The sequence below is a fragment of the Callithrix jacchus genome, chromosome 11, assembly GCF_049354715.1.
Source record: "Callithrix jacchus isolate 240 chromosome 11, calJac240_pri, whole genome shotgun sequence".
In the NCBI taxonomy this organism is placed as follows: domain Eukaryota; kingdom Metazoa; phylum Chordata; class Mammalia; order Primates; family Cebidae; genus Callithrix; species Callithrix jacchus.
In genome coordinates, this window is record NC_133512.1 from 106,424,174 (window position 1) to 106,449,533 (window position 25,360).

At 40.4% G+C, this 25,360-nt stretch overlaps 1 long non-coding RNA gene across 2 annotated transcripts in view; it reads right to left on the reverse strand.

The window, feature by feature from the left end:
* LOC118143765 (uncharacterized) overlaps positions 1-25,360 on the reverse strand; it is an 81,201-nt gene that overhangs the window by 54,307 nt on the left and 1,534 nt on the right. For both annotated transcript variants that reach the window (XR_013524210.1, XR_013524209.1), the window contains exons 2-3: positions 24,522-24,641; positions 13,507-13,602 (exon numbers count right to left, since the gene is read on the reverse strand). This is a non-coding gene — a long non-coding RNA (uncharacterized LOC118143765). The remainder of the gene's footprint in view (positions 1-13,506; positions 13,603-24,521; positions 24,642-25,360) is intronic.

Sequence of the window (25,360 nt, forward strand, 5' to 3'; positions counted from 1 at the left end):
ATATATATATATTTTTTTTTTTTTTTTTTTTTGAGATGGAGTCTCATTCTATCACTCAGGCTGGAGTACAGTGATGTGATCTCAGCTCACTGCAACCTCTGCCTCCTGGGTTCAAGCGATTCTCCTTCCTTGGCCTCCTGAGTAGCTGGGGTTACAGATGCCTGCCACCATGCCTGGCTAATTTTTGTATTTTTAGTAGAGATGGAGTTTCCCCATGTTAGCCAACCTGGTCTCAAACTCCTGCTCTCAGGTAATCCACCCACTTCAGCCTCCCAAAGTGCTGGGATTATAGGTGTGAGCCACCTTGCCCAACCAATGTGACTGTATTTTTAAAAAATAAAATAAACAAGCAAAACTGTTGTTATTTGTAAGACGGTTTTAAGAAAATAAAAAGGCCAGAGTGGGAAAGGATATTTTCAACACATATAACTGAGAATGAGCTTGTATCCAAAATAAAAATACTCTTGCAAATCAGTAAGAGCCAGACAACCCAAAGAAACATGGGCAAGAGAGTTGAACAAACACTTCACCAAAAAGGCTATCCCAATGGCTGATGAACATAGGAAAAGCTATTCTCAACCTCATTAGTAATCAGGAAAATTTAAACTATTGTGATGATTATTTAAAATTTTAAAAATAGATTTAGGGGGTACAAAGTACATTAGCACTCGGTACTTATATGATTAAAATTTTTTGGCCACGCACAGTGACTCAAGCCTGTAATCCCAGTACTTTGGGAGGCTGAGGCAGGAAGATTATCTGGGGTCAGGAATTTGCAGCCAGCCTGGCCAACATGGTGAAACCTCATCTCTACTAAAAATACAAAAAGTTAGCTGGGCATGGTAGCACACCCTGTACTCCCAGCTACTTGGGAGGCTGAGGCAGGAGAATGGATTGAGCCCAGTAGGCAGAGGTGGCAGTGAGCCAAAATTGCACCACTGTGCTCCAGCCTAGGTGAACAAGCAAGACTCCATCTCAAAAAGAAGGAAGAAAAATGTAACATTAGGAAATTTGTGGATCATCAACTTAAAACTCTCCTACACTGGCATTGTAAGTCAGTAAAGAGGTTTAGAAAAGAACTTGTGTTATTCACTGAGTTTGGACATACCCAATCTTCTGACCCCAAAGTTAACATTCCTATGTACATACCCAAGAGAAATGTTTTCATAGGCACGAGAATGTTAATTGTAGCACCTAATAGTCAAAAACTGGAAATAATCCCAAAGTTTATTATCAACAGAACAGATTTTTTTGTTCAGAATATATTACTTGTGGTATCCATGCAATGGACTATTGTGCAGTGATGACAATGAACTGTGGCCACATAAAAAAATAGAGATAAATCTGACAAACAGCATTGAGCAAAAGCAAGATTCAAAAGAATCTTGTTTATTTCTCCAGTTTATTTACATAACGTGAAAGACAGATTGGGCCAGGCACCATGGCTCATGACTGTAATCCCAGGATTTTGGGGAGCTGAGGAAGGAGGATTATTTGAATCTAGGAGTTCAAGACCAGCCTGAACGACATAGTGAGACTCCACCTCTACAAAATAATAAGAATAATGTGGTAGACAGCTTGATAAAGATAGATAAATAGACAGAGAATAGGTAAATGATAGGCCAGTCCACGGCATTAAAACAGTGTGAAATTTGAAGGGATAAGAGTGCACACAGGAAGCTTTGGGGGAGCTTCTGTTGTTCTGTCAAGGTTTTATTTTTGTCTGAGGAGCCATTAGGCAGCAGAAATACCTGTGCAAGAATGGACAAGAGCCACATAAAGAGTAGGAGGAAGAACCATGACCTGCATCGGGGTGGCCCTGTGTGAGTCTAAAATTTTACTTTTTTATTTTATTTTACATTATTTATTTATTCATTCATTCATTTCTGAGACACAATCTTACTCTGTCGCCCAGGCTGGAGTGCAGTGGTACCATCTCAGCTCACAGCAACCTCCACCTCCCAGATTCAAGTGATTTTCATGCCTCATGCCTCAGCCTCCAGAGTAGCTGGGCTTACAGGTACCTGCCACCATACTTGGCTAATTTTTGTACTTTCAGTAGAGACAGGGTTTCACCATATTGGCCAAGGTGGTCTCGAACTCCTGACCTCAAGTGATCTGCCCACCTCTGCCTCCCAAAGTCCTGGGATTACAGGTGTAAGCCACAGCGCCTGGCCAAGTCTAAAATTTTAAATACCATACAATACCATAATACTTAACAATTTATTTGTGGTAATAGAACAAATAAATGCAATAAGTGAACTTCATTTAAGGTAAACTTTTTTCTCTCCCTCAGGTGATAGATGGTAGTGGGAAAAGATAATCTGGGTTGACTTCTGTTTCTCCACTTTCTCCTTCTTTTTGCTCCCTAATCAACAAGACATGGTTTCTGCCCACTCCAAATTTAGGGTAAAAGAAAGGAAGGGAAAGCCAGACACAATGGCTCACACCTGTAATCCCAGCACTTTGGGAGACTAAGGCGAGTGGACCATGAGGTCAGGAGTTCAAGACCAGCTTGGCAAGACAGTGAAACCCCATCTCTACTAAAAATACAAAAATTAGCCGAGCATGGTAACGGGCACCTGTAATCCCAGCTACTTCAGAGGCTGAGACAGGAGAATCACTTGAACCCAGGAGGCAGAGGTTGCAGTGACCCGAGATCACACCACTGCACTCTAACCTGGGCAACAGGGTGAGACTCTGTCTAAAATAAATAAATAAATATTTACCTATGCAGTTACCTTTATCAGCACCCTTATTTTTTTAATGTGGATTCAAGTTCCCATATAAGGTCCTTTTAGTTCAGCCTGAAAGACTCCTTTTAGTGTTTCTTATAGAGCAGTTCTGCTCCCGACAAATTTTCTCAGTTGTTGTTTATATAGAAATGTCTTAAAGCCTCTTTACCTCTAAAATATGTTTTTTTTAATATATAGAACTCTTGGGTGACAGTATCTTCTTTTAGCATTTTGAGTATGTGATCCCAGGATCTCTAGGTTATCTAATATGAAATCAGATGAAATTTTATTGAGGCTCCCTTGAGATGAGTCACTTCTCTCTTGTTGCTTTCAAGATTCTCTCTTTGCCTTTGCCTTTTGAGTTTGATTGTGATGTGTCTAGGTCTGACACTCTTTTAGTTTATCCTTCTTGGAGTTCATTGAGCTTCCTGAATGTGTAGATGGATGTTCCTCATCAAATTTTGGGGAAGTTTTTGGCCATTATTTCTTCAAATATGCTTTCTGCCTTTTCTCTGTCTCTTCTCTTTCTTGGCTTCCCTTTATGCATATGCTGGTGTATTATATTTCATGGGATCATAGAGATCTTTGGGAGCTCTGTTCATTTTTCTTCATTCTTTTCCCCTTTTCTTTCTCTTCTTCATACTGGGTAATCTTCATTAAGCTATGTGTATTTATTTAGAGGTAGAGTCTCACTCTGTCTCAGAGGCTGTAGTGCAGTGGTGCAATCACAGCTCACTGTAACCTCGAATTCCTGGGTTCAAGTGATCCTCCTGCCTTAGCCTCCTCAGTAGCTCAGTCTACAGGTACACACCACTACCATGTTGAGCAATTAAAAATTTTTTTGTGTGTGTGGTGACAGGTACACACCACTACCATGACAAACAATTAAAAATTTTTTTTTGAGACAGGATCTCACTGTCACCCAAGCTGGAATGCAGTAGTGTGATCATGGCTCACTGCAGCCTTGATCTCCCAGGCTCAGCAATCCTCCCATCTCAGCCTCCCTAGTAGCTGGGACCACAGGCTTAAGCCACCACGCCCTGCTAATTTTTGTATTTTTTGTAGAGAGGGGGTTTTTCCAAGTTTCCCAGACTGGTCTCAAACTCCTGGACTCAAGTGATCCACCCACATTAGCCTCTCAAAGTGCTGGGATTACAGGGGTGAGCCACCATGCCTGACCAATTTTTTTGTAGAGATCGTGTCTCTTATGTTGCCCAGGCTGGTCCCAGACTCCTGGCTTCAAGCAATCCTCCAACCTCCCAAAGTGCTAGAAATATAGGCATTAGCCACCTCACCCAGCATTAACTGAGCTATCTTTAAAAATCACGGATTCTTCTTTCTGTCTGCACAACTGCACTGTCGAGCTCTTCAAGTGAAATTTTCATTTTAGTTAGTTTACTTTGCAATCCCAGCGTTTCTAGTTGTTTCTCTTTTATTATTTCTATCATTTTATTGGTAATCTATATTTAGTGAGACATTATTCTCACACTTTCTCAAGTCTTTAGTCAGGATTTTCTTTAGTTCTTTGAACGTATTTATTTATTTATGTATTTGATAGAGTGGCACTCTGTCTCCCAGGCTGGAGTGCAGTGGCACAATCTCAGCTCATTGCAGCCTCCACTTCCCAGGTTCAAGAGATTCTCTGCCTCAGCCTCGCTGGTAGCTGGGATTACAGGCGTGTGCCAAATGTCTGGCTAATTTTTGTATTTTTAGTAGAGACAGGGTTTCTACTGTTGGCCAGGCTGGTCTCAAACTCCTGGCCTCAAGTGATCCACCCACCTCAGCCTCCCAAAGTGCTAGGATTACAAGCATGAGCCACCATGCTGGCTGAACATATTTTAAATTAGCTGCCAAGTGTTTGTCTAGTTAAAGTCCAACCATCTGGGCTTCCCCAGGAAGTTTCTATTAAATATTCTTTTTCCTGTGTATGAGCTACACTTTCTTGTTTCTCTAAATGTCTCGTAATTTTGGTTGTAAAACTGGACACTGATATAACAGAATGTGGCAACTCTGGAAATGAAATACACCACCCCCTTCCCTGGGCTTGTTTTTATTGTTGTTGCTATTGTTTAGTGACTTTTCTGAACTACGTCTGTAAAATCCGTATGTGTTGTTATGTGTGGCACTGAATTCACTTCTCAGTTAATTTAGTTTTTAGTGACTGAATGTCTATTTTTTTTAATGCCTGGAACCATTAAATCTCCCAGTGTTTGCTGAGGGGCTTTGTATAAGGGTTGGGGCATGCCTTCAACACTCAGTGAGGCCATCTGCAGTTCTTCCTTTGCCTTCATTTCATGTTTGCACAGAGCCCAAGGTCAGCCCGAGATGAGAGCCTAAGGCATTCTCAAGTCATTCCTGAACAGGCACACATCGTAGGCCATGTGTATAGCCCTACACACACTCTGACCTCTTCCCATGAATCAGAAATGTTCTTAATGGTATCCAGAATGGTGAATCCTTCCCAAAATATTTTCAATTTACTTTGCCCAGATTCATCAGAGGAATCACTATCTAGGGCAGCAACAACCTTACAAAATGTATTTCTTAAATAATAAGACTTGGAAGTCAAATTACTCCTTGATCTGTGAGCTTCAGAATGGATATTGCATTAGCAGGCATAAAAACATTCATCCCCTTGTAAATCTCCATCAGAGCTCTTGTGTGACCAGGTGCTTTGTAAATGAGCAGTAATATTTTGAAATAAATCTGCTTTTGAGCAAAGAGACTATATATATATATATATATATATATATATATATATATATATATATACACAGAGAGAGAGAGAGAGAGAGAGAGAGAGAGAGAGACTATGCACACACACACCCCACACACCCCAAGCGTTACCTATATGTGAATTACTCCTGGTTTTCATTTTCTCCATATTCTTGCTCCTTTTTGGTCAACAATCTTTTCAAACTTATTGGAAAATTTATGGGTTTGTTATTTAGTTTAGAACAAAGGTGTAATAAGTGCAATCTACTTATCTGCTGATGATAAAGATTAATTTTAGAACATCCTTTGACTACAAAATAAGAAGAACCAAACACTATTTCACACAATACTCTTAGACAAGATACCTTCACAACTGAGGAAACATTTTCTTGCTTAGTATAGGTTTGACTCCATTTTTCCTCCAAAGTGGAGTGCTCTTGGTGCATCACCTATGCTTACATGATCACATCTGTTTGCTAAAGGCATGGCGTTTATTTGAAAGTTCTTATTTTGAGTTCATAATTGATAATTAAGACTGAATTAACAAAACTTCATTTCTTGTCTTTCACCCCATTGTTTTGCTGTCTGCCATATAATTGCTTTCTTTGCATATTCTGTGGCTTTTTAAAGAAGCTTCTTTGATATTTCTCATGATGCCCTTCTTTATCATCAGAAACAATTGAGAGATGTGTAATACCTTGTAGCTTCAATTGTCCACTCTTAATAATATAAAACACATGTTCTTTGAAAAGACCAATAATATTTTTAAACTCTTACACGTCTAACTAAGGAGAAATAAAGAGAATAAACATATATCGATACAGGATTAGGAATGAGAAAGGAGACATACCAGAAATAAAGGGATTAAAAGAATTATAAGAGATACCACATAGACACACACACTTTTGTGTCAATAAATTTGAAAACAGGTGGATAAAGAGATGATTTCCTATATAAACAAAACTCACCCAAGAAAGAGAGTAAACATAAATAGAACAATAACCATTGATGAAGTTGAAAAAGTGTTAAACTCTAACACTGCAAAAATGCACCAGAGGCAGATGGGATCCCAGCTGAGTTTTATCTATTCTTTAAAGAGCACAAAAATCTCAATATGATTTATACTATTCTAGGCTATTCAAAAAAAGATTAAAAGCCTATCAATTTATTTTAAGAAGTCAGCAAACTGTAAATCTAAACCCAATAAAGACAATACAAACAAAACAAAACAAAACGGGACTGTAGATCAGTCTCGTTTATGTGTTCAGATGCACGTTTCTAAGTTTATGAATATAGATGCATGATTCCACACAATTACACTGAATCCAGAAATGTAATCAAGATTTTTTAAAGGTGGCTGACAGAAAACCTGTCAATATAACCCAATAAATATATCAACAGATTTAAAAGAAAAACTATACAATCATGTCAAGACATATATATGATCATGAAAATATAACTGATGAAATAGCCATTCCTAATAAAAAATTCTACATAAATTAGATATAAAAGAAAATTATTAATATAATAATATTTACCAAAACCCAACAGGAAATATCCTAAATAGCAAAACACCAAAAACTGTGTTATTAAAATCAACTAGTTATTGTGTTATAATAACACAATAACATGCTATATCAGCAGTGTTATTACTTAACACTGTCTTGAACAGTCTAGTACCTTCAGTAAGACAGGAAAAATGGTATAAATATTAGGGAACAAGGAGAAAAAACTTAAGAGCTACTGGTAAATTTTTTAAAAAGTATTCGCATTTCTTTATTTTTCTTTCTTTCTCTCTGTCTTTCCTCCTTTCTTTCTTTGTAAGAGACAGAGCCTTGCTCTGCTGCCCAAGCTGGAGTGCAGTGGCAAGGTCAGAGCTCACTGCAGCCTTGAACTCCTAAGCTCAAGTGATCCTCCCACCTCAGCATCCCAAGCAGCTAAGACTACAGGTGTGCGCCACCACACCCAGCTAATATTTTTTTAAAAAAACCTTTTTGTAAAGACAGGGTCTTGCTATGCTGCTCAGACTGGTCTTGAACTCTTGGCCTTGTGACTACTACAGAATTAATAAGAGAATTTAGTAAGATGACTGAAGACAGGATAAATACACTAGTTAATGACTTTTCCCTGTTCTTTTATCATGTACCTAGAGGCCAGGAGCAGTGGTTCACACTTGTAATCCCAGCATTTTGGGAAGCTGAGGTGGAAGGACTGCTTGAGTTCAGAGCTGGAGACTAGCCTGGGCAATATAATGAGCCCTCATCACTACAAAAATTTTAAAAATTAGCTGGGTTTGGTGGTTCACACCTGAGGTCCCAGCTAACTGAGAGGCTAAATTGGGAATATCACTTGAGCCTGGTAGATTGAGGCTGCAGTGAGCCATGACTGCATCACTGTACTTCAGCCTGGATGACAGAGCAAAATCCTATCTCAAAAAAAAATTAATAACAATAATATGTACCAGGCCAGGAACAGTGGCTCGTGCCTATAATCCTAGCACTTTGGGAGGCGAGGCCTGTGGATTGCCTGAGCTCAGGAGTTCGAGACCAGCCTGGGCCACATGGTGAAACCCAGTATCTAGAAAAATACAAAAAAAATTATCCGGAGGCTGAGACAGGAGAATCACTTGAACCTGGGAGGTGGAGGTTGCAGTGAGCCAAGATCGTGCCACTTCACTCCAGCCTGGGCAATAGAGCGAGACTCTGTCTCCAAAAAAAGAAAAGCATTCATGTGCTTGGATGAGAAAACTACTATGAAAAAGTGGGAAAGGACCTGGAGAGATGTAGATCAAAAGATACAAAGTGGTGGATATGCAAGATGAACAAGCTTCAAGATTTAATGTATATGAGGACTAAAGATAAAATTGGTCAGGTGCAGTGGCTCATGCCTGTAGTTCCAGCACTTTGGGAGGCCAAGGTGGGCAGATCATTTGAGTTCAGGAGGTCGAGACCAGCCTGGCCAACATGGTGAAACCCTACCTCTACTAAAAATACAAAAACAACTAGCCAGGTGTGGTGGCAGGCACCTGTAATCCCAGTTACTCAGGAGGCTGAAACAGGAGAACTGCTTGAACCTGGGAGTTGGTGGCTACAGTGAGCTGAGATCATGACACTGCACAACAGCCTGGGCAACAGAGCAAGGCACCATCTCAAAAAAACAAAAACAAATAACAAATAAAGTTAATAAAATTGTATTCGGTATGCTTGTTAAAAAAAAAAAGTAGATTTTAGCTGCTCTTGTCAACAAAAAAGAAACTGTGTGAGATTACAGATGTTAATCTGCTTCACTTTAGAAAACATTTTACCATCTATTTGTACCTCATAACATATTTAAACCTGAAATATATGCAATAACATCTATTTGTAAAAAATAGATAAGTCAATTTTCCCAAAAGGATGTATAAATTTAGTTAAATTTTAATTAGTACTCAAACAGGCATTGGGTATAGGTTGGATCTGGATTAAATATCTTTAAGAGTTACATGGACAGGACAGGCATGGTGGCTTATGCCTGTAATCCTAGCACTTCGGGAGGCCGAGGTGGATGGATCACTTGAGGTCAGGAGTTTAAAAGGAGCCTGGCCTACATGGTGAAACCTCACTTTACTAAAAACAGAAAAAAATAGCTGGGTCTGGTGGCAGGCACCTATAATCTCAGCTACTTGGGAGGCCGAGGAAGGAGAATTGCTTGCATTTGGGAGATGGAGGTTGCATTGAGCTGAGATACACCACTCCACTCCAGCCTGGGCAACAGAGTGAGACTCAGTCTCCAAAAAAACCCAAAAGAGTTACATGGACAAATAAATGACTGAGAATAGCAAGATAAAAAGTGAGGGAAGATTTGGCAGATACTAGAACAATCTGAAAAGTCACTGTTACCAAATCATTAAAGAACTCTAGAAGATTAGGCAAACATCTTGATGGAATGGAATAAGGACCAACAAAGAGAACTCAGTATATATACAAAAAGTAATATGTGATAAAGGCAGTAGTGCAAATCCTTGTGAAAAGCTGAATTATGTAATAAGTGGTGCTGGCGCAACTACCTGTATCTAAAATAAAAAAAAACTTAGATATCTAGCTTATGCCAGACACATAAATAAATTACAGATGGATAAAAAATTTAAAATCAAACAAAATCTTTGAGGGGGGAAATCCAGGAAAATATTACTTAGGCAGGAGAGACACAAAAGCCAGAAATTACACATAAAAAAAAAATTAGACTCTATAAAACTTTAAAACTTTTTTATGAGTATATGTAGAAGAGATATAGTAATCAAAATTCATAGATAATAAATGCAGATAAAATATTTATGATACACAGGAAAGGTAACTATTCAATAATAATACTATACAAGGAGTTTTTACAAACTGATGCAAAAGAGAATAAAAGACTAGTAAGAAAGTGAGCAAAAGATATAAATACACAATTCACAGAAGAGAAAAATCTAATGCCTAATAAACATTTAAAAATAGAGTAAATGGGCCGGCACAGTGGCTCACACCTATAATCCTAGCACTTTGAGAGGCCCAGGCAGGCGGAGCACCTGAAGTTGGGAGTTGGAGACCAGCCTGACCAACATGGAGAAACCCCATCTCTGCTAAAAATACAAAATTAGCTGGGTTTGGTGGCGCATGCCTGTAATCCCAACTGCTTGGGAGGCTGAGGCAGGAGAATCGCTTGAACCCGGGAGGCAGAGGTGTGGTGAGCTGGGATCGCGCCATTGCACTCCAGCCTGGGCAAAAACAGGAAAACTCTGTCTCAAAAAAAAAAAGAAAGAAAACTATTTGTCAAAAATTAAAAAGAGTGATAGTGCCTATCGTTAGCAAGACTATGGGGAGAAGGACATTCTCATACATCGTGGGTGGATACAAGAATTTGAGCCTTTTTTTAAAAACAATCTGGCAATGTCTATTCAAATTACATTTACTTGTACCCTTCCCAAGCAATGACAAACCTGCTTTATATCCCTTAGGAGTAAAAGCGTGGAGAAGTAAGATCACACATAGAAGGATGTTCTCTTTGGCTTTGTTCATAGTAGAAATAAATAAATAAAATAGAGCTCTACAAGCTGACTTTGAGGGTTATAAGATATTCCTGGTACTATAGAGTAAGAAGAGCAAGATGCCCAATGCGATCAACTTGCCATCAAGTTGCTAATGAGTCTCCTTGGTAAACAGTGCCCTATCAGGGGCTCAGCACTGGTCTTCCTAGCTGGCAGGTTAGACATTCAGTGGCAGCAGCAGTTAGAGCAGACTTGCAAAGTAGGAAGTCATGTCATTGGGCCCATGCCTAACCTCAGAATATTGTTTAACCAAATGTCTAGGCACCCCATGGTCTCACTCAGGTTGACACATTAAAATTAACCATCACAAGTATGCCCCTTGTCAAATTGGCACCCAATATATCTCCTTAAACCATATTTAATCCCCAAATAAAGACAGAACCAATGTCATAATTCCACCTAACATGACACAACTATCCTGCATACAACTGGAAACACATTAATCCTATTCCCAGAAGAGGAGGTAAAGTCCTGGAATGACATTTACTCTTGTCCTTGGTACCCATAACTTAAATACTATGATGTAAAATTAACAATCCTTAAATACTGTGATATAAAGCCAATACATCTTATGTTACATGAGAAAGGAATAAAAGAGGAAAGAAACAAAGATATTTGTCATACACATATATTCATAACAAATAAAAGGGATATATGCATGACAATTATAGTCTTCATTTTTGTACCTGGTCACATGATCGTAGTTGGTATTGATGACCACCTCCTTCCACTACCCATTGTGTATTTCTTTTGCCTTCAGTGGGCACCTTGGCTGGCTAGGGTACCTCACCAGTGGTGTGACCCAAACTTTCGATCCTGAAGGGTCTGGGCTGTTACTGCTGTCTGGATTGCATTGTTTTAGTTTTCACTGACCTTAGTCTCAGGGCATGGTAAAAAGAAGATTGCCTGTATTTCTGACATTCTTTCCCTTATCTCCATTGTGGAGTAGTAGTCCAATTTCCCCCTTAACAATCAGAATTCATTATTCCGGCCAACAGAGATACTCCCTTCTTAGTCTGTCAGTTCAGAGGCATGAGGAACCCAGAATGTCTGGGCTATAGTCTTAAATTCCAGTGGAATGGAATCATTGTTGTATCTCCTGCTGGAAACATTTCTCCCTATATCTAGGCACCCCATGGTCCAGTCAGGTTAACACATTAAAATTAACCATCACAAGTGTTCCATGTGAATACTTAACAAACCAAAAGGTAATGTCAGCAGAGGAGGATTTTAATTGAGTAAATAGAATAACCTACAAATGGATACCAGCTGTATTAGTCTGTTCTCACGCTGTTATGAAGAAATATGCAAGTCTGAGTAATTTATAAAGAAAAGAGGTTTAATTGACTCACCGTTCCTGGAGAGACCTCAGGAGACTTACAGTCATAACAGAAGGTACCTCTTCACAGGATAGCAGGAGTGATAAGGTTCCATTCATGTGGAACAACTAAAACCTCTAGGCAAGCAGAGCATAAGGTCATGGGAAGAGGTAGCAAAATTTCGATAGTGGATTACTAGAGACAACAGTGAGTGGTGCCACTCCCATTTCCACCTACTGATTCATAGATAAATGAGTCCTGGCTAAGGGAGAAACAGTGCTATGTATTGGATGCTGATTCAGAGCATATACAACTTCCTGGAGAACCTTGCTTCAGCTCTACCACCCAAATGGATCTGTAACTGTGTCTTCAAAAGGCCACTCCACCACTCAGTCAAGCCAGCTGCTTCAGGATGGTGGGCAACATGGTAAGACTAGTGAATTCCATAAACATGGTCCAATTTCTTTATCTGTTTTTCTGCAAAGTGATTTCCTTGATCAAAGGCAATGCTGTATGAGATACCATGACAGTGGATGGACATTCTATAAATTCACAGATGGTAGTGTTGGCAGAAGCATTACATTCAAGGAGGGCAAATCTGTATTGAGAATAAATGTCTGCTCCTGTAAGAACCAAATGCTGACTCTTCCATATGTCCAGTGATAACCTGCTATCAGGTAGCTGGCTGATTACCCCAGGGAATGGGACCATACATGGGGTGTTCAGTGTTGGTCTCTGCTGCTGGCAGAATGGACACTCAGCAGTGGCTACAGCCAAGTTGGCCTTGGTAAATGGAAATCCATGTTGCTGAGCCCATGCACAACCTCTATCTCTGTCATCATGGCCACTTTGTTTATGAGCACATTGGACAACAATGAGGTCTCTGGGGAAAGAGGCTCACTGGTGATATGGTTCGGCTGTATCCTCACTCAAATCTTATCTTGACTTGTAATCTCTATAATCCCCACGTGCAGTGGGAGGGACCCAATGGGAGGTAATTGAATCATGGGGACTGTTTCTCCCACACTGTTCTTGTGATAGTGAGTGAGTTCTCATGAAATCTGATGGTTTTATAAGGGGCTTCCCCCTTTGCTCAGCCCTCATTCTCATGCTGCCTTATGAAGAGGTGCCTTCTGCCATTACTGTAAGTCTCCTGAGGTCTCTCCAGCCATGTGGAACTGTGAGTCAATTACCAGTCTTGTATATTTCTTCACAGCAGTGTGAGAGAAAACTAAGTATATTTCTTCACAGCAGTGTGAGAGAAAACTAACAAGCTGGTATACATACGTGAGTTATTCTATCCACTTGATTATTAAAATCCTCCTCTGCTGACATCATCTTTTGGTTTGGTGAGCATTCACATGGAACACAAATATCTTTAGAAGTTTTTTGCCCAGAGATGCCCACTCAAATATCTCTTCCCCAAATTTCCTTGTCACCAATTTTAAAATCACGTTCTTTCCAAGTCCCTGACCATCCAGCCAAACCACTGGCCACAACTCATGAACTGATAAATAATTGCACATCTGGCCATCTCTTGTTACAAGCAAAGTGAACAACCAGGTGCACTGCTCAAAGTTCTGCCGATTGGGAATACCTTTCTTCCCCCAGTCTTTCAGGGATGTCTTAGAAAGGGACTGTAGCATAGCAGATGTACACTTTTGAGTCATACCTGCATAGAATGCAAAATCATCTATAAACCAAGCCTGAGTCTTCTCTTCCTCTGTCAACAGATTGTAAGAACTCTCTGTGAGGCCACAGGTACAGGCTGTAAGAGAGAAGGTAATTAGAAGTAGTGGGGACCATGGGCATTTTGGCCACTTCTTTTTTTAATGTTTCTTTCTTTTTTCTTTTTTTTTTTTTGAGATGGAGTCTTGCTCTGTCGCCCAGGCTGGAGTGCAGTGGTGTGATCTCGGCTCACTGCAACCTCTGCCTCCCAGGTTCAAGCAATTCTCCTGCCTCCCAGGTTCAAGTGATTCTCCTGCCTCAGCCTCCTGAGTAGCTGGGATTACAGGCGCATGCCACCACACCTGGCTAATTTTTGTATTCTTGGTACAGACAAGGTTTCGCCATGTTGATCAGGCTGGTCTCGAACTCCTGGCCTCATGATCCACCACCTTGGCCTCCCAAAGTGCTGGGATTACAGGCATGAGCCACTTCTTAAATAACTTAATTGTACCTTCAGGGCCTATATACATATATCTCTACAAGATCTATCTATCTGTCTGTCTATCATCTATCTACCTACCTACCTACCTAGAGATAAAGAAATGCAATTATGGAGGCTGAAAAGTCCCGAGATCTGCAGTTGGCAAGCTGGAGACCCAGGAGAACCAATGGTTTTTTCAGTCCAAGTCTGAAAGCTTGAGAACCAAGAGAGCCAATAGTGTAGTTATAGTTCAAAGGCTAGTAGACTAAAGACCGGGAAGAATCAATGCTTCACTTCAAGTGCAGAGGCAGGACAAAACTGGTGCCCCAGCCCCAAGTAGTTAGGCAAGTATTCAGGCAGAAACTCCCCCTTCCTGAGGGAGACTCAGTCCTTTTGTTCTAGTCAAGCCCTCAACTGACTGGACAAGGTATACCCACATTAGGAGGGCCATCTGCTTTACTGAGTATACCAAATGAAGAGATAATCTTACCCAGAAACACCCTCACAGATATACCCAGAATAATGTTTGACTAAAGTTCTCAGCACCCCGTGGCCCAGTCAAGTTGCTACATAAAATTAACTATCACATGCCTTATCTATGTTGGATGTCAACATCTGGTGGATGTTAACTTTTTTTTTTTTTTAGGAGATAGAGTCTCGCTCTGTTACCCAGGCTGGAGTGCAGTGGCATGATCTTGGCTCACTGCAACTTCCACCTCCTGGGTTCAAGCGATTCTCCTGCCTCAGACTACTGAGTAGCTGAAATTACAGGCACCTGCCACTTCCCGGCTAATTTTTGTATTTTTAGTAGAGATGGGGTTTTACCATGTTGGTCAGGCTGGTCTCCAACTCCTGATCTCAAGTGATCCATTCACCTTGGCCTCCCAAAGTGCTGGGATTACAGCCATAAACCATTGCAACCGGCCTGATGTTAACATTTTGATATAGGATCTGTACACTTTGTGCTTGCACGTGTCTCTTCACACACTTCTTCCCTAGATTTTTTTGTCTCCCATCTGTCAATCTATTACTTCTAGGCCCCTGATCACTGGCCATTGTTCAGGAATCTGCATATATTCTCATCCTGGGCAATTCTTCCTTCCACACAAGGTACATGAGCAGTTGCACCACTCACAGCTTGCCCATTGGGAAGACTTTCCCTGCTCACTATTGTTTAAGGCCACCTCCAAAAGTGCATATAATCCAGTCACATACATATTCAGTTTGCACCCATGTATCCCAGCAGACACATCTGTAAACCAGGTTTGGGCTTTTTCCACTTATGTGACTTGGCTGTATCCTCATCTAAATCTTATCTTGAACTGTAGCTCCCATAATTCCCACATGTTGTGGGAGGCAACTGGTGGGAGATAATTGAATCAGGAAGTGGTTTCCCCCTTACTGTTCTCATGGTAGTAAATAAGCCTCACAAGATCTGATGCTTTTATAAGGGGTTTCCCCTTTCACTTGGCTCTCATTCTCTCTTGTCTACCACCATGTAAGATGTGCCTTTTGCCTTCTGCCATGATAAGACGTTTCCCTAGCCACATGGAACTGTGAGTCCATTAAACCTTTTTTTCTTTATAAATTATCCAGTCTCACGTCTTTACCAGCAGCATGGAAACAGACTAACACATCCTCCTTTAGCTGGTTGTATAGGAACTCTCTCCACACACCATCATAAATAAGTGCGAGTTAGGGTAAGGGTACCTGTGCATCTGTGACAGCAGACATCAGTCCAGGCTACCTTTCCCTTCATCTTACTTGTGCCCTCTGGTCTGCTTACATTTGACCCCAAATGTACCATTTCAATTTTTTGATGAACTTCTCCTGGGCCCACCTGTCTTTATGACTTGGCAAGTCTGGCAAAACCCCTAATGCACATTTCTGGACCTATCACCCCCTGGCTCCCCATGATCAAATTTCTCCCAGTAATGTGCCAGAAAATGTTTCTATAATTCTCTTCTTCAGATGGCATGTCTTCTCTCCAGAACAATCTACACTGATTTTCCCACTAGAGCTTGCCATAAGCTTGATCCTGAACATATTTAAATTAAATATGACCTTTTGGCAGATTTATCTCAAAACCCAGGTATGAGTAGGGATGGAAAACAATCTGAATGATAGATATTATACTATTCTGAAAATCAATCTAATTAACACAGTTTCATAGTCTTTGACCCACCTACAAGCCATCCCAAACCCTCATGCAATGCATGCTGCCAGGCCTATCTCACCAGTCCTCCAAAAGCACTTGAATCTGGAACACTGCTTAGACTCCAGCTGGCCCCTATTATAAGACTACCCAACAATCTCTGATAAGAGCAGTAAAAACTAAGTAATCAGGACTCCTAGAGGTTATCAGACCATATGAATAAAATGAGGATGTATTAACTCAAAACTCAAAATCATAATGGCTTGGGTCCCTACAAGTTTGATAGCCTGAAACTCAGCAGCCCATGAAAAGCAGCCTGTAATTATTTCTGGGAGTCTCCAAAAGGCATGCTTCCCAAGACCATGCAGCCACATTGCCCAATTCCAGGATGCATGACTGACATGGCATTCTGGGTGAATGTCACTCCTAGAGCCCAACTGAGAGTTACAGTGAATAAAATGGTGTAACATGAGCCCCGAACCATTCAGGTATTCACATGCCAGTTCCTACTCAGGACTACCATGTTCCTTCTCTTCTACTTTGGTCAGCCCTGGCTACTATCAACTGCCCTTGACACTGCCTTAGGGGGGATCACTAACACTAATGCTGACAGCACCCTTTGTGGGATCCCCACTAGCAGACCAAGGTTGTAGCCCCCTGATACTTCCAGAGCCATTTGTTTGCACATTGCCAGAACAGGGCTGGGTCCTGTGTGGATACAGGGAGAAAGGCCTGTTCCCTCCATTCATGACACTTTGCTTCCCAGATGCCCAAGCCCAAACCTCACAAGGTCTCTCACAAAGTGTCCTGTCGACTTCTCCTCTCCATTCATTCATCATCTTTTGCAAGCTTCTCTTAGCACTAGCTCCCTACCAATCAGAGAGTCTGCCTTAGCCATAGAAGTAAGCAAGTGTTTTAGTATACTCTATCACCATTCCTAATAAACAACATCCCCATATGCCTTCTCCAACCTCCATCCAAAAAAACAAAGAAGCATGGACCTAAGTCAGAACACTTCATTTCTATGGTTATTTTGATGATGACTTTATTTTTTTATTTGTATTTTTTTTGAGATGAGGTCTCACTATGTCACCCAGGCTAGAGTGCGGTAGTGCAATTAACTCCTTAGCTCAAGCTATCCTCCTGCCTCAGGTTCCTGAGTAGCTGGGACTATAGGCACATACCACCAAAACCGGCTAATTTTTAAAAAACTTTTTAGAGCCAGGGATGATCTTGCTGTATTGCTGAGGTTGGTCTCAAACTCCTGGGCTCAAGTGATTCTCCTGCATCAGCCTCCTAAGTAGAGGCGCACACCACAGCACCTACCACAGTGACTATTTTCTGAGGAAAAACAGTGTTCAGTGTTTGCTTATATCTAGACCCATTCTAAAAATGAAGAGTTGTAACTTAATTTTTAAAACTCCTGAGTTTACCAAGCATAGTTCATATTTCCAAAATGATTTTCCTAGGACCGATTTTCCCATGGAGAGTAATTAAATAAATCAAACCAAAGATGTGCAGTTGCCTGTAGCTGAAAACATGACAATAAGGGACAGAGAAAACAAAACTGGTTTCACACCTCCTATAACTTGAAGTTTCCAGCACCCAGCAAGGTCAAATTACAAGGACATGTGCCTTGAGGAAAATTAAAATTAAAATGGTTCTGAAGTAGTTGTTCCAGTTCCACATTAGCAAGAAAACTTCAACATTCAGTGCTCACAAACACTTTGTAATGGACATGTCAGTTCAGCAAAGGCAATTAATGGGTATCTTCAGGCTTTGTAAAAATAAGCTAGTTAAAAAGATGAATGATCCCCACCTTGGTAGCTCAATTCTTAGCTATATTCATTCTTGAAGCATAAGGCTTTTAACTGTTTTTATTGTGTCCATTTTGCCTTTAACTTATTTATTTTTAGCTAGAGACTTCTCTAAAGAAAGCCCCAACCCCCCCGAGACAGAGCATCTGAGAAAAAAGGGTTTTTTTTAATGAGTTCTGCTGCAGCAGAATGAAACATAGCAGCCTAACAGTCCTGAATGAACAACAGAGCTCACAGCTCAGCACTTGAGGTCCTATAAAGTACAGACTGTATCCTCAAGCAGCTCCCTGACCCCTCTATATCCAGAAGACTGACATTTGGCAGGCATCATTCTGGGACAAAGATAGCAGAAAAAGAAACTGGTAGCATCCCTCACTGTTCCACAGCTGCTATAGGTGCACCCCAGACTAGCAGGGCCTGGAGTGGACCTCAGCAGTCGTACAGTGGAGGGGCTAGACTGGTAGAAGGAAAACCAAGTAACAGAAATACTTCATCATCAACAATCTGGGCATCCACTCAGAGACCCAATCGAAAAGTCAGCAACTACTCAGACGACAGGTGGATAAATCCACAAAGATGGGAAGAAACCAGCGCAAAAAGGAGGAAAACACCCGAAACCAGAACACCTCGCCTCCTACAAAGGACCAGCAAGGGAACAAAGCTGGACAGAGAATGACTGTGATGAAATGATGGAATTAGAGTTCAGAAGGTGGATAATGAGAAACTTTTGGGAGCTAAAAGAACATGTTTAACATGTTTTAAATCAATGCAAAGAAACTAAGAACCTTGAAAAAAGATTCGAGGAAATGATAACAAGAATGGATAACTTAGAGAGGAATATGAATGAATTAAAGGAGCTGAAAAACACAATATGAGAACTTCACGAAGCATGCCAAAGTTTCAACAGCCGAATTGACCAAGCAGAAGAAAGAATATCAGAAGTCGAAGATCAACTCAATGAAATAAAATGAGAAACCAAGATTAGAGAAAAAAAGCTCACAAAGGAATGAACAAAGTCTCCAAGAAATGTGGGACTATGTGAAGAGACCTAACCTATGTTTGATAGGTGTACCAGAATGTGACAAAGAGAATGAATCCAAGCTGGAAAATACTCTTCAGGACATTATCCAGGAAAATTTCCCCCACCTAGCAAGACAGGCCAACGCTCAAATGCAGGAAATACAGAGAACACCACAAAGATATTCCTCAAGAAGAGCAACCCCAAGGCACATAATCGTTAGATTTACCAGGGTTGAAATAAAGGAGAAAATACTAAGGGCAGCCAGAGAGAAAGGTCAGGTCACCCACAACAGGAAGCCCATCAGACTTACAGCAGATCTCTCAGCAGAAACTCTAAAGCCAGAAGAGAGTGGGGGCCAATATTCAACATTCTTAAAGAAAAGACCTTTCAACCCAGAATTTCATATCCAGCCAAACTGAGCTTCAGAAGTGAAGGAAAAATAAAATCCTTTGCGAACAAGCAAGTACTCAGAGATTTTGTCACCACCAGGCCTGCTTTACAAGAGCTCCTGAAAGAGGCACTACACATAGAAAGGAACAACCAGTACCAGCCATTCCAAAATCACACTAAATGCTAAAGAGCATCAACATAATGAAGAATCTACATCAACTAACAAGCAAAATAGCCAGCTAGCATCAAAATGGCAGTATCAAATTCACACATAACAGTATTAACCATAAATGTAAATGGACTAAATGCACCAATCAAAAGGTATGAAAAAATATTCACCATCACTGGTCATTAGAGAAATGCAAATCAAAACTACATTGAAATACCATCTCACGCCAGTTAGAATGGCAATCATTAAAAAATCTGGAGACAGATGCTGAAGGGGATGTGGAGAAATAGGAACACTTTTACACTGTTGGTGGGAGTGTAAATTAGTTGAACCATTGTGGAAGACAATGTGGCGATTCCTCAAGGACCTAGAAATAGAAATTCCATTCGACCCAGCAATCCCATTACTGGGTATATATCCAAAGGATTATAAATCATTCTTATATAAGGACACATGCACACAAATGTTCATTGCAGCACTGTTTATCATAGCAAAGACCTGGAACCAACCCAAATGCCCATTGATGATAGACTTGACAGGGAAAATGTGGCACATATACACCATGGAATACTATGCAGCCATAAAAAATGACAAGTTCTTGTCCTTTGTAGGGACATGGATGAACCTGGAAACCATCATTCTCAGCAAACCGACACAAGAACAGAAATCAAACACCACATGTTCTCACTCATAGGTGGGTATTGAACAATGAGAACACATGGACCCAGGGAGGGGAGTATCATACACTGGGGTCTGTTGGGGGGAAATAGGGGAAGGACAGCAGTGGGTGGGAGGTTGGGGAGAGACAGCATGGGGAGAAATGCCAGATATAGGTGATGGGGAGTAAGGCAGCAAATCACACTGCCATGTGTGTATCTATGCAACAATCTTGTATGTTCTTCACATGTACCCCAAAACCTAAAATGCAATTTTAAAAAGCTTTTAAAATTAAAAAAAAATAGAGTAGCACTACAAACAATTACTGTATACTTCATCTAGATTCTCCAATTGTTTTTCTTCCCCATTAATATTTTTTTACATTTTCTTTATTTCTCTGACTCTATTTTTTTTCTGAACTAGTTAAAAATTGAAGACATGATATTTCATCCCTAAACACTACTTCCTCATAAAATAAGGAAATGAACATTAATTAAATTAATTATCATTAATTCAAAAGTATAACTTGATATACTGGCCATATTTAAATTTCCCCAATTGTCCCAAAAATATCTCTTGGAGTTTATTTTCTATCCAGGATTCAGTTGTTTCATGCATTGTATCTGGTTCTTACATCTCTAATCTTTTTTTTCTTTCTTTTTTTTTGAGACAGAGTCTTACTCTGACACTTGGCTGGAGTGCAGTTGCACAATCTTGGTTTACTGAAAACTCCGCCTCCCCTGTTGAAGCAATTCTCCTGCCTCAGCCTTTCAAGTAGCTGGGCCTACAGGCGCGCGCCACCACGCCCAGCTAATTTTTGTATTTTTAGTAGAGACAGCGTTTCACCATGTTGGCCAGGATGGTCTCGATCTCTTGACCTTGTGATCTGCCCACCTCAGCCTCCCAAAGTGCCTGGATTATAAGTGTAAACCACCTCATCCAGCCTTAATCTCTTTTAATCTAGAATAATCCCCCTGCTTGACCTTTTTTGTTCCTCATAATATTGAATTTTTAAAGACTTCCAGTGATTTGTCTTGTCCCACATTCTGGATTTGACGATTTCCTTATGGTTATATTCAAGTTAAGCACTTTTTTTGGCCCGAATACCTCCACTACATAGGTGATGCCTCCCACAAGTACTTAAATAATGTTGAATTGTATCCCTGTTTGTGATGCTAAATTTGTTAGCTTGAGGTGACAGCCACATCTCTCCATTGTAAAGGTACCCATCTCCCTTTGTAATTGATAAGCTCTGTGTAATGGTACTATGAAGCCATGAGACTGTCCTATACCTCAAGAGCCTTTTACTCAATAATACTTTTAGCAACTCTTGATGTTTCTGACCTGGAGTAGTTATTATATTGGTGGACCACAAAGGGTGATTTTTCTAAATCCATCATTCCTTTTCTCTATAGTAACTAGAATTCATCCTTAAAAGAAACTTCACTTCCTACCTTTCTTTCAACACTTTTCTTTCACACACTCTCTTTTTCTCTCTCATCACTATGGATTTATGGATTTTAAAAAATTAAATACATTGCAACCCATTCCTGTCATTATTTTTTTTATCTTCCTATTGTCCCATTTTGGACCAATGGGGTCTTGTAGTTGGCTCCTTTTAACATGACCTGGTAGTCTTCTTTAATAAAGTCCTTGCTCTCAAGTATACCAAGGCTCATTATATGCAAGCTCAATTTGCACATTTCTTGCCCCAGATCTGGAATGAAGCCACTTCTCAAAGGAGCCCTGGTTACTTTTAGTGGAGAATGGCATTTCAAAATCAAGATGCAGGCACCAGGTGTACTTATTGTTACTCCTAAGCACCCCTTTCAGTGGGCAGAGCTAAGAATACCTGAATACACACTCTCTCTCTCTCCTATGTTCATATTGCTACCTCAAATTCAAATACAACACCAAAGTGTTCTCCCTCAATTTCCCTTTTTCTATATCTGTTTCTCACTTTTTTCACAGTAAAAACCCTGATTCCTAAGTTTGATACATGCACCCATTTGTTCTATTCCACAACAAATACAAAATTGTTTCAGAATTTGGTTGCAAGACACCAAATTTGTAAGGACCAAATTTGGAAGAGTATTAAATTTATGGGTCTACGTTTTAAGAGGAACATTGAGAAAGGTACACAGAAAGAAGAGAAAATGCTTGGAGGAGAGCACTAAAGGAAACAGTTCCCTTCAAATACTTGAAAGTAGTTACAGAGAATAAGAAATAGGCTCATCCTATGTTCCTCTAGAAGGCAAAACTCAGACCAGAATATAGATGTCATAATGAGGAGGATTGCAATTCAACTTCAGAAACTAACTGTTCATTAACGTATTTGGACACAGTCTGGAATTCCACAGAGGGGTGTCTCTGAGCATTTCTCCGGAGAGTTGTGCTGAATCAACTCTATAATTCTGTTTTCCGTTCACACCTAAATAGCTTCTGGAAGCAGCCCTCTATTAAACAATGCAGGAAGTATTGTTATTCATAATAATGACCTTGATTCACAAAGAAAATATTGAACTATGATCAGTTATACATCATTGAATCTGGTTGGAGCTGCAGAAGCTTCCTAGAGGAAGCTTATTGGTTTTCCAGTAGTTGATCATATCAGTGTGGGATCAGACCTAGCTAGGCAGGCCTGGCTGGCTGGTGGGACTCTCCAGGGTCTATTATAATAGAATGCATAATTCGAGATAGAAATGCTGGTTGGAAATAAACTCGTGTCTGGGGAAGAAAGGGTCAGACCTAGCAGTAAAGCTCTAAACAGTGTCTCGTCATCAACTGAAGCAATGCTCAGAGCAGTGCCTCTCACCTAGATTTGTTTTCCAGCTTCCTGTGAATACACGAATGCCTTAGGGCAAAAGGGGATTTTGAATAAAACCTAAAAGAGTTGTGTTGATTAAAATGTCCCTAAGACTTTAGAATGCAAGATAATGCTGCTTTGATGCCCATATGGCACACTACAACACAAAAGGGAGGTGTTCAGTTTTGGCTCAGAACACACACTGGCTTAGCTCATTACTGGCTGAAGGAACACTGTTTTGTTCAGGGTTTTTTGTAGAGGATTTCAGCACATCAACACGGCCTAGGGCAGCACTGGGGGTTTGGTGGAGGTGCTCAGAAGACAGGCTGTATCCAATGGCAAAGGCCTTGCATCTATTTTTGCATGCAGTAGAGGCCTCAGAAGCTGAAAAAATAAGGTAAGGCCTTGTTAGCATACTGTATTAGTCTGTTTTCACACAGGTGATAAAGACATACCCCAGACTGGGCAACTTACAAAAGGAAGAGGTTTAATTGGACTTATAGTTCCATGTGGCTGGGGAAGCCTCACAGTCATGGCAGAAGGCAAGAAGGAGCAAGTCAATATATTACATGGATGGCAGCAGGCAGAGAGTTTGTGCAGGGAAACTCCCATTTTTAAAACCATCAGATCTTATGAGACTCATTCACTATCATGAGATTCATTCACTATCTTCACTATCATGAGAACAGCACAAGCAAGACCTATTCCCATAATTCAATCACCTCCCACGGGTCCCTCCCACAACACGTAGGAATTCAAGATGAGATTTGGGTGGGGACACAGCCAAATACTGAGATGTGTCTTGGTGATTCCTAGTAATAAAGAGGAGAGAAAGTTGACTGGTATAGAATGCTTTAAAAGAAGGTATGTGTGTGGCTATGGAGTAGCCAGTTTATTATTCTAAACACAACCTATAGTGGTTTTGAAACATGTCTGTAAACTGTTTGACAATTCATTGAGAAGTGGGCTCTAGATTCCCTCTCCTTGAACTTGAGCGAGACTTAGTGATTTGCTTATAATATAAAATGATGCAGCAGAAATCATGCTGTGTGGCTTTGGAGACTAGATTATAAAATGCAATACAGCTTTAACCTTGTTTACTGAAACACTAACATTTGAAGCCCCGAGCTACTTCATAAAAAGTCTGACTACTCTGAGGCAGCCATGCTAGGAGGAAGCTCAGGCTACATAAGAGTAGGTTTAGGTATTCCGGCTCACTGCCCCACCTGAGGTCCCACCTTCGACCACCAGCCATGTCAGAAAATATGCCTCCAAAGGCTTTCAGTCCAACCACTGACACATTGAGTCTTCCCAGCTGAGGCCCCACACATCATGGAGCAGAGATAAGCCATCTTTGCTATGCTCATCTGAATTCTGACTGAGGGTAATTTTACACTTTTTAGAGAACAAAAGTATAGTGTTTAATCCTCACAGTGATAAAGTTAGGCAGGTTGGACTAGCATTATTATAACCTTCATTTTATAGATTAAAAAACAACACAACAAACAGGGATTTAAGCTTACCTGCTTGAGATTGTATAGCTAAGGTGTGGAGTGCTGACACTAAAATCCTGATCTTTAGAATCCAAAGTTTATGCTTTCTCTGTTGTTTCTCATCTGGATACCATAGGACTGTAGAGTGGCCTAAGGAAGTAAAATAGGATATATCCAGAATTTTAAGGCAAGGTCAGAAAATGTCGAATGAGTAGATGCTAAGAAGAATCAATATTAAATGCATGAGACCAGTCATCCTGTGGAGAAATAATCACAGAAGATCTGAACTACAGATTGATGCTGACAAATAAGGCTAGAATTCAAAATGGAACCAATGGGAGAAAAAAAATCCTTAAGACATTTAATGTTATAAGGAAGTGTTATAATGATATAACATTTTTAGTAGCTAATTTTTTTTAAATGAAATAGGACAGTTAAGAGAATAAAAAATTCTTGCCAGTTGTGTTTCTGATGAATGGGTAATGAAAGGAGAAATGGTGCCAGGACTGGCTAATGGTGCTATTTCAGTCTGCTTCTAAGTATGTCTTTATAGTAAAGAAGGGTGCTTCAGATTAGTTTAGCTTGATGACATCATCTTTTGCAATCATTTACTCTACATTTACCAAGCCACCTTTTGATTTACATTTATTTCATCTTTTTTTTTTTTTTTTTTGGAGACAGAGTCTGGCTCTGTTGCCCAGGCTAGTCTGCAGTGGCACGATCTCAGCTAACTGCAACCTCTGCCTCCCAGGTTCAAGTGACTCTCCTGCTTTGGGCTCCTGAGTAGCTAGCTGGGATTACAAGTGTGCACCACCATGTCAGGCTAATTTTTGGGGTTTTTTGAGACAGAGTTTAGCTCTTGTTGCCCA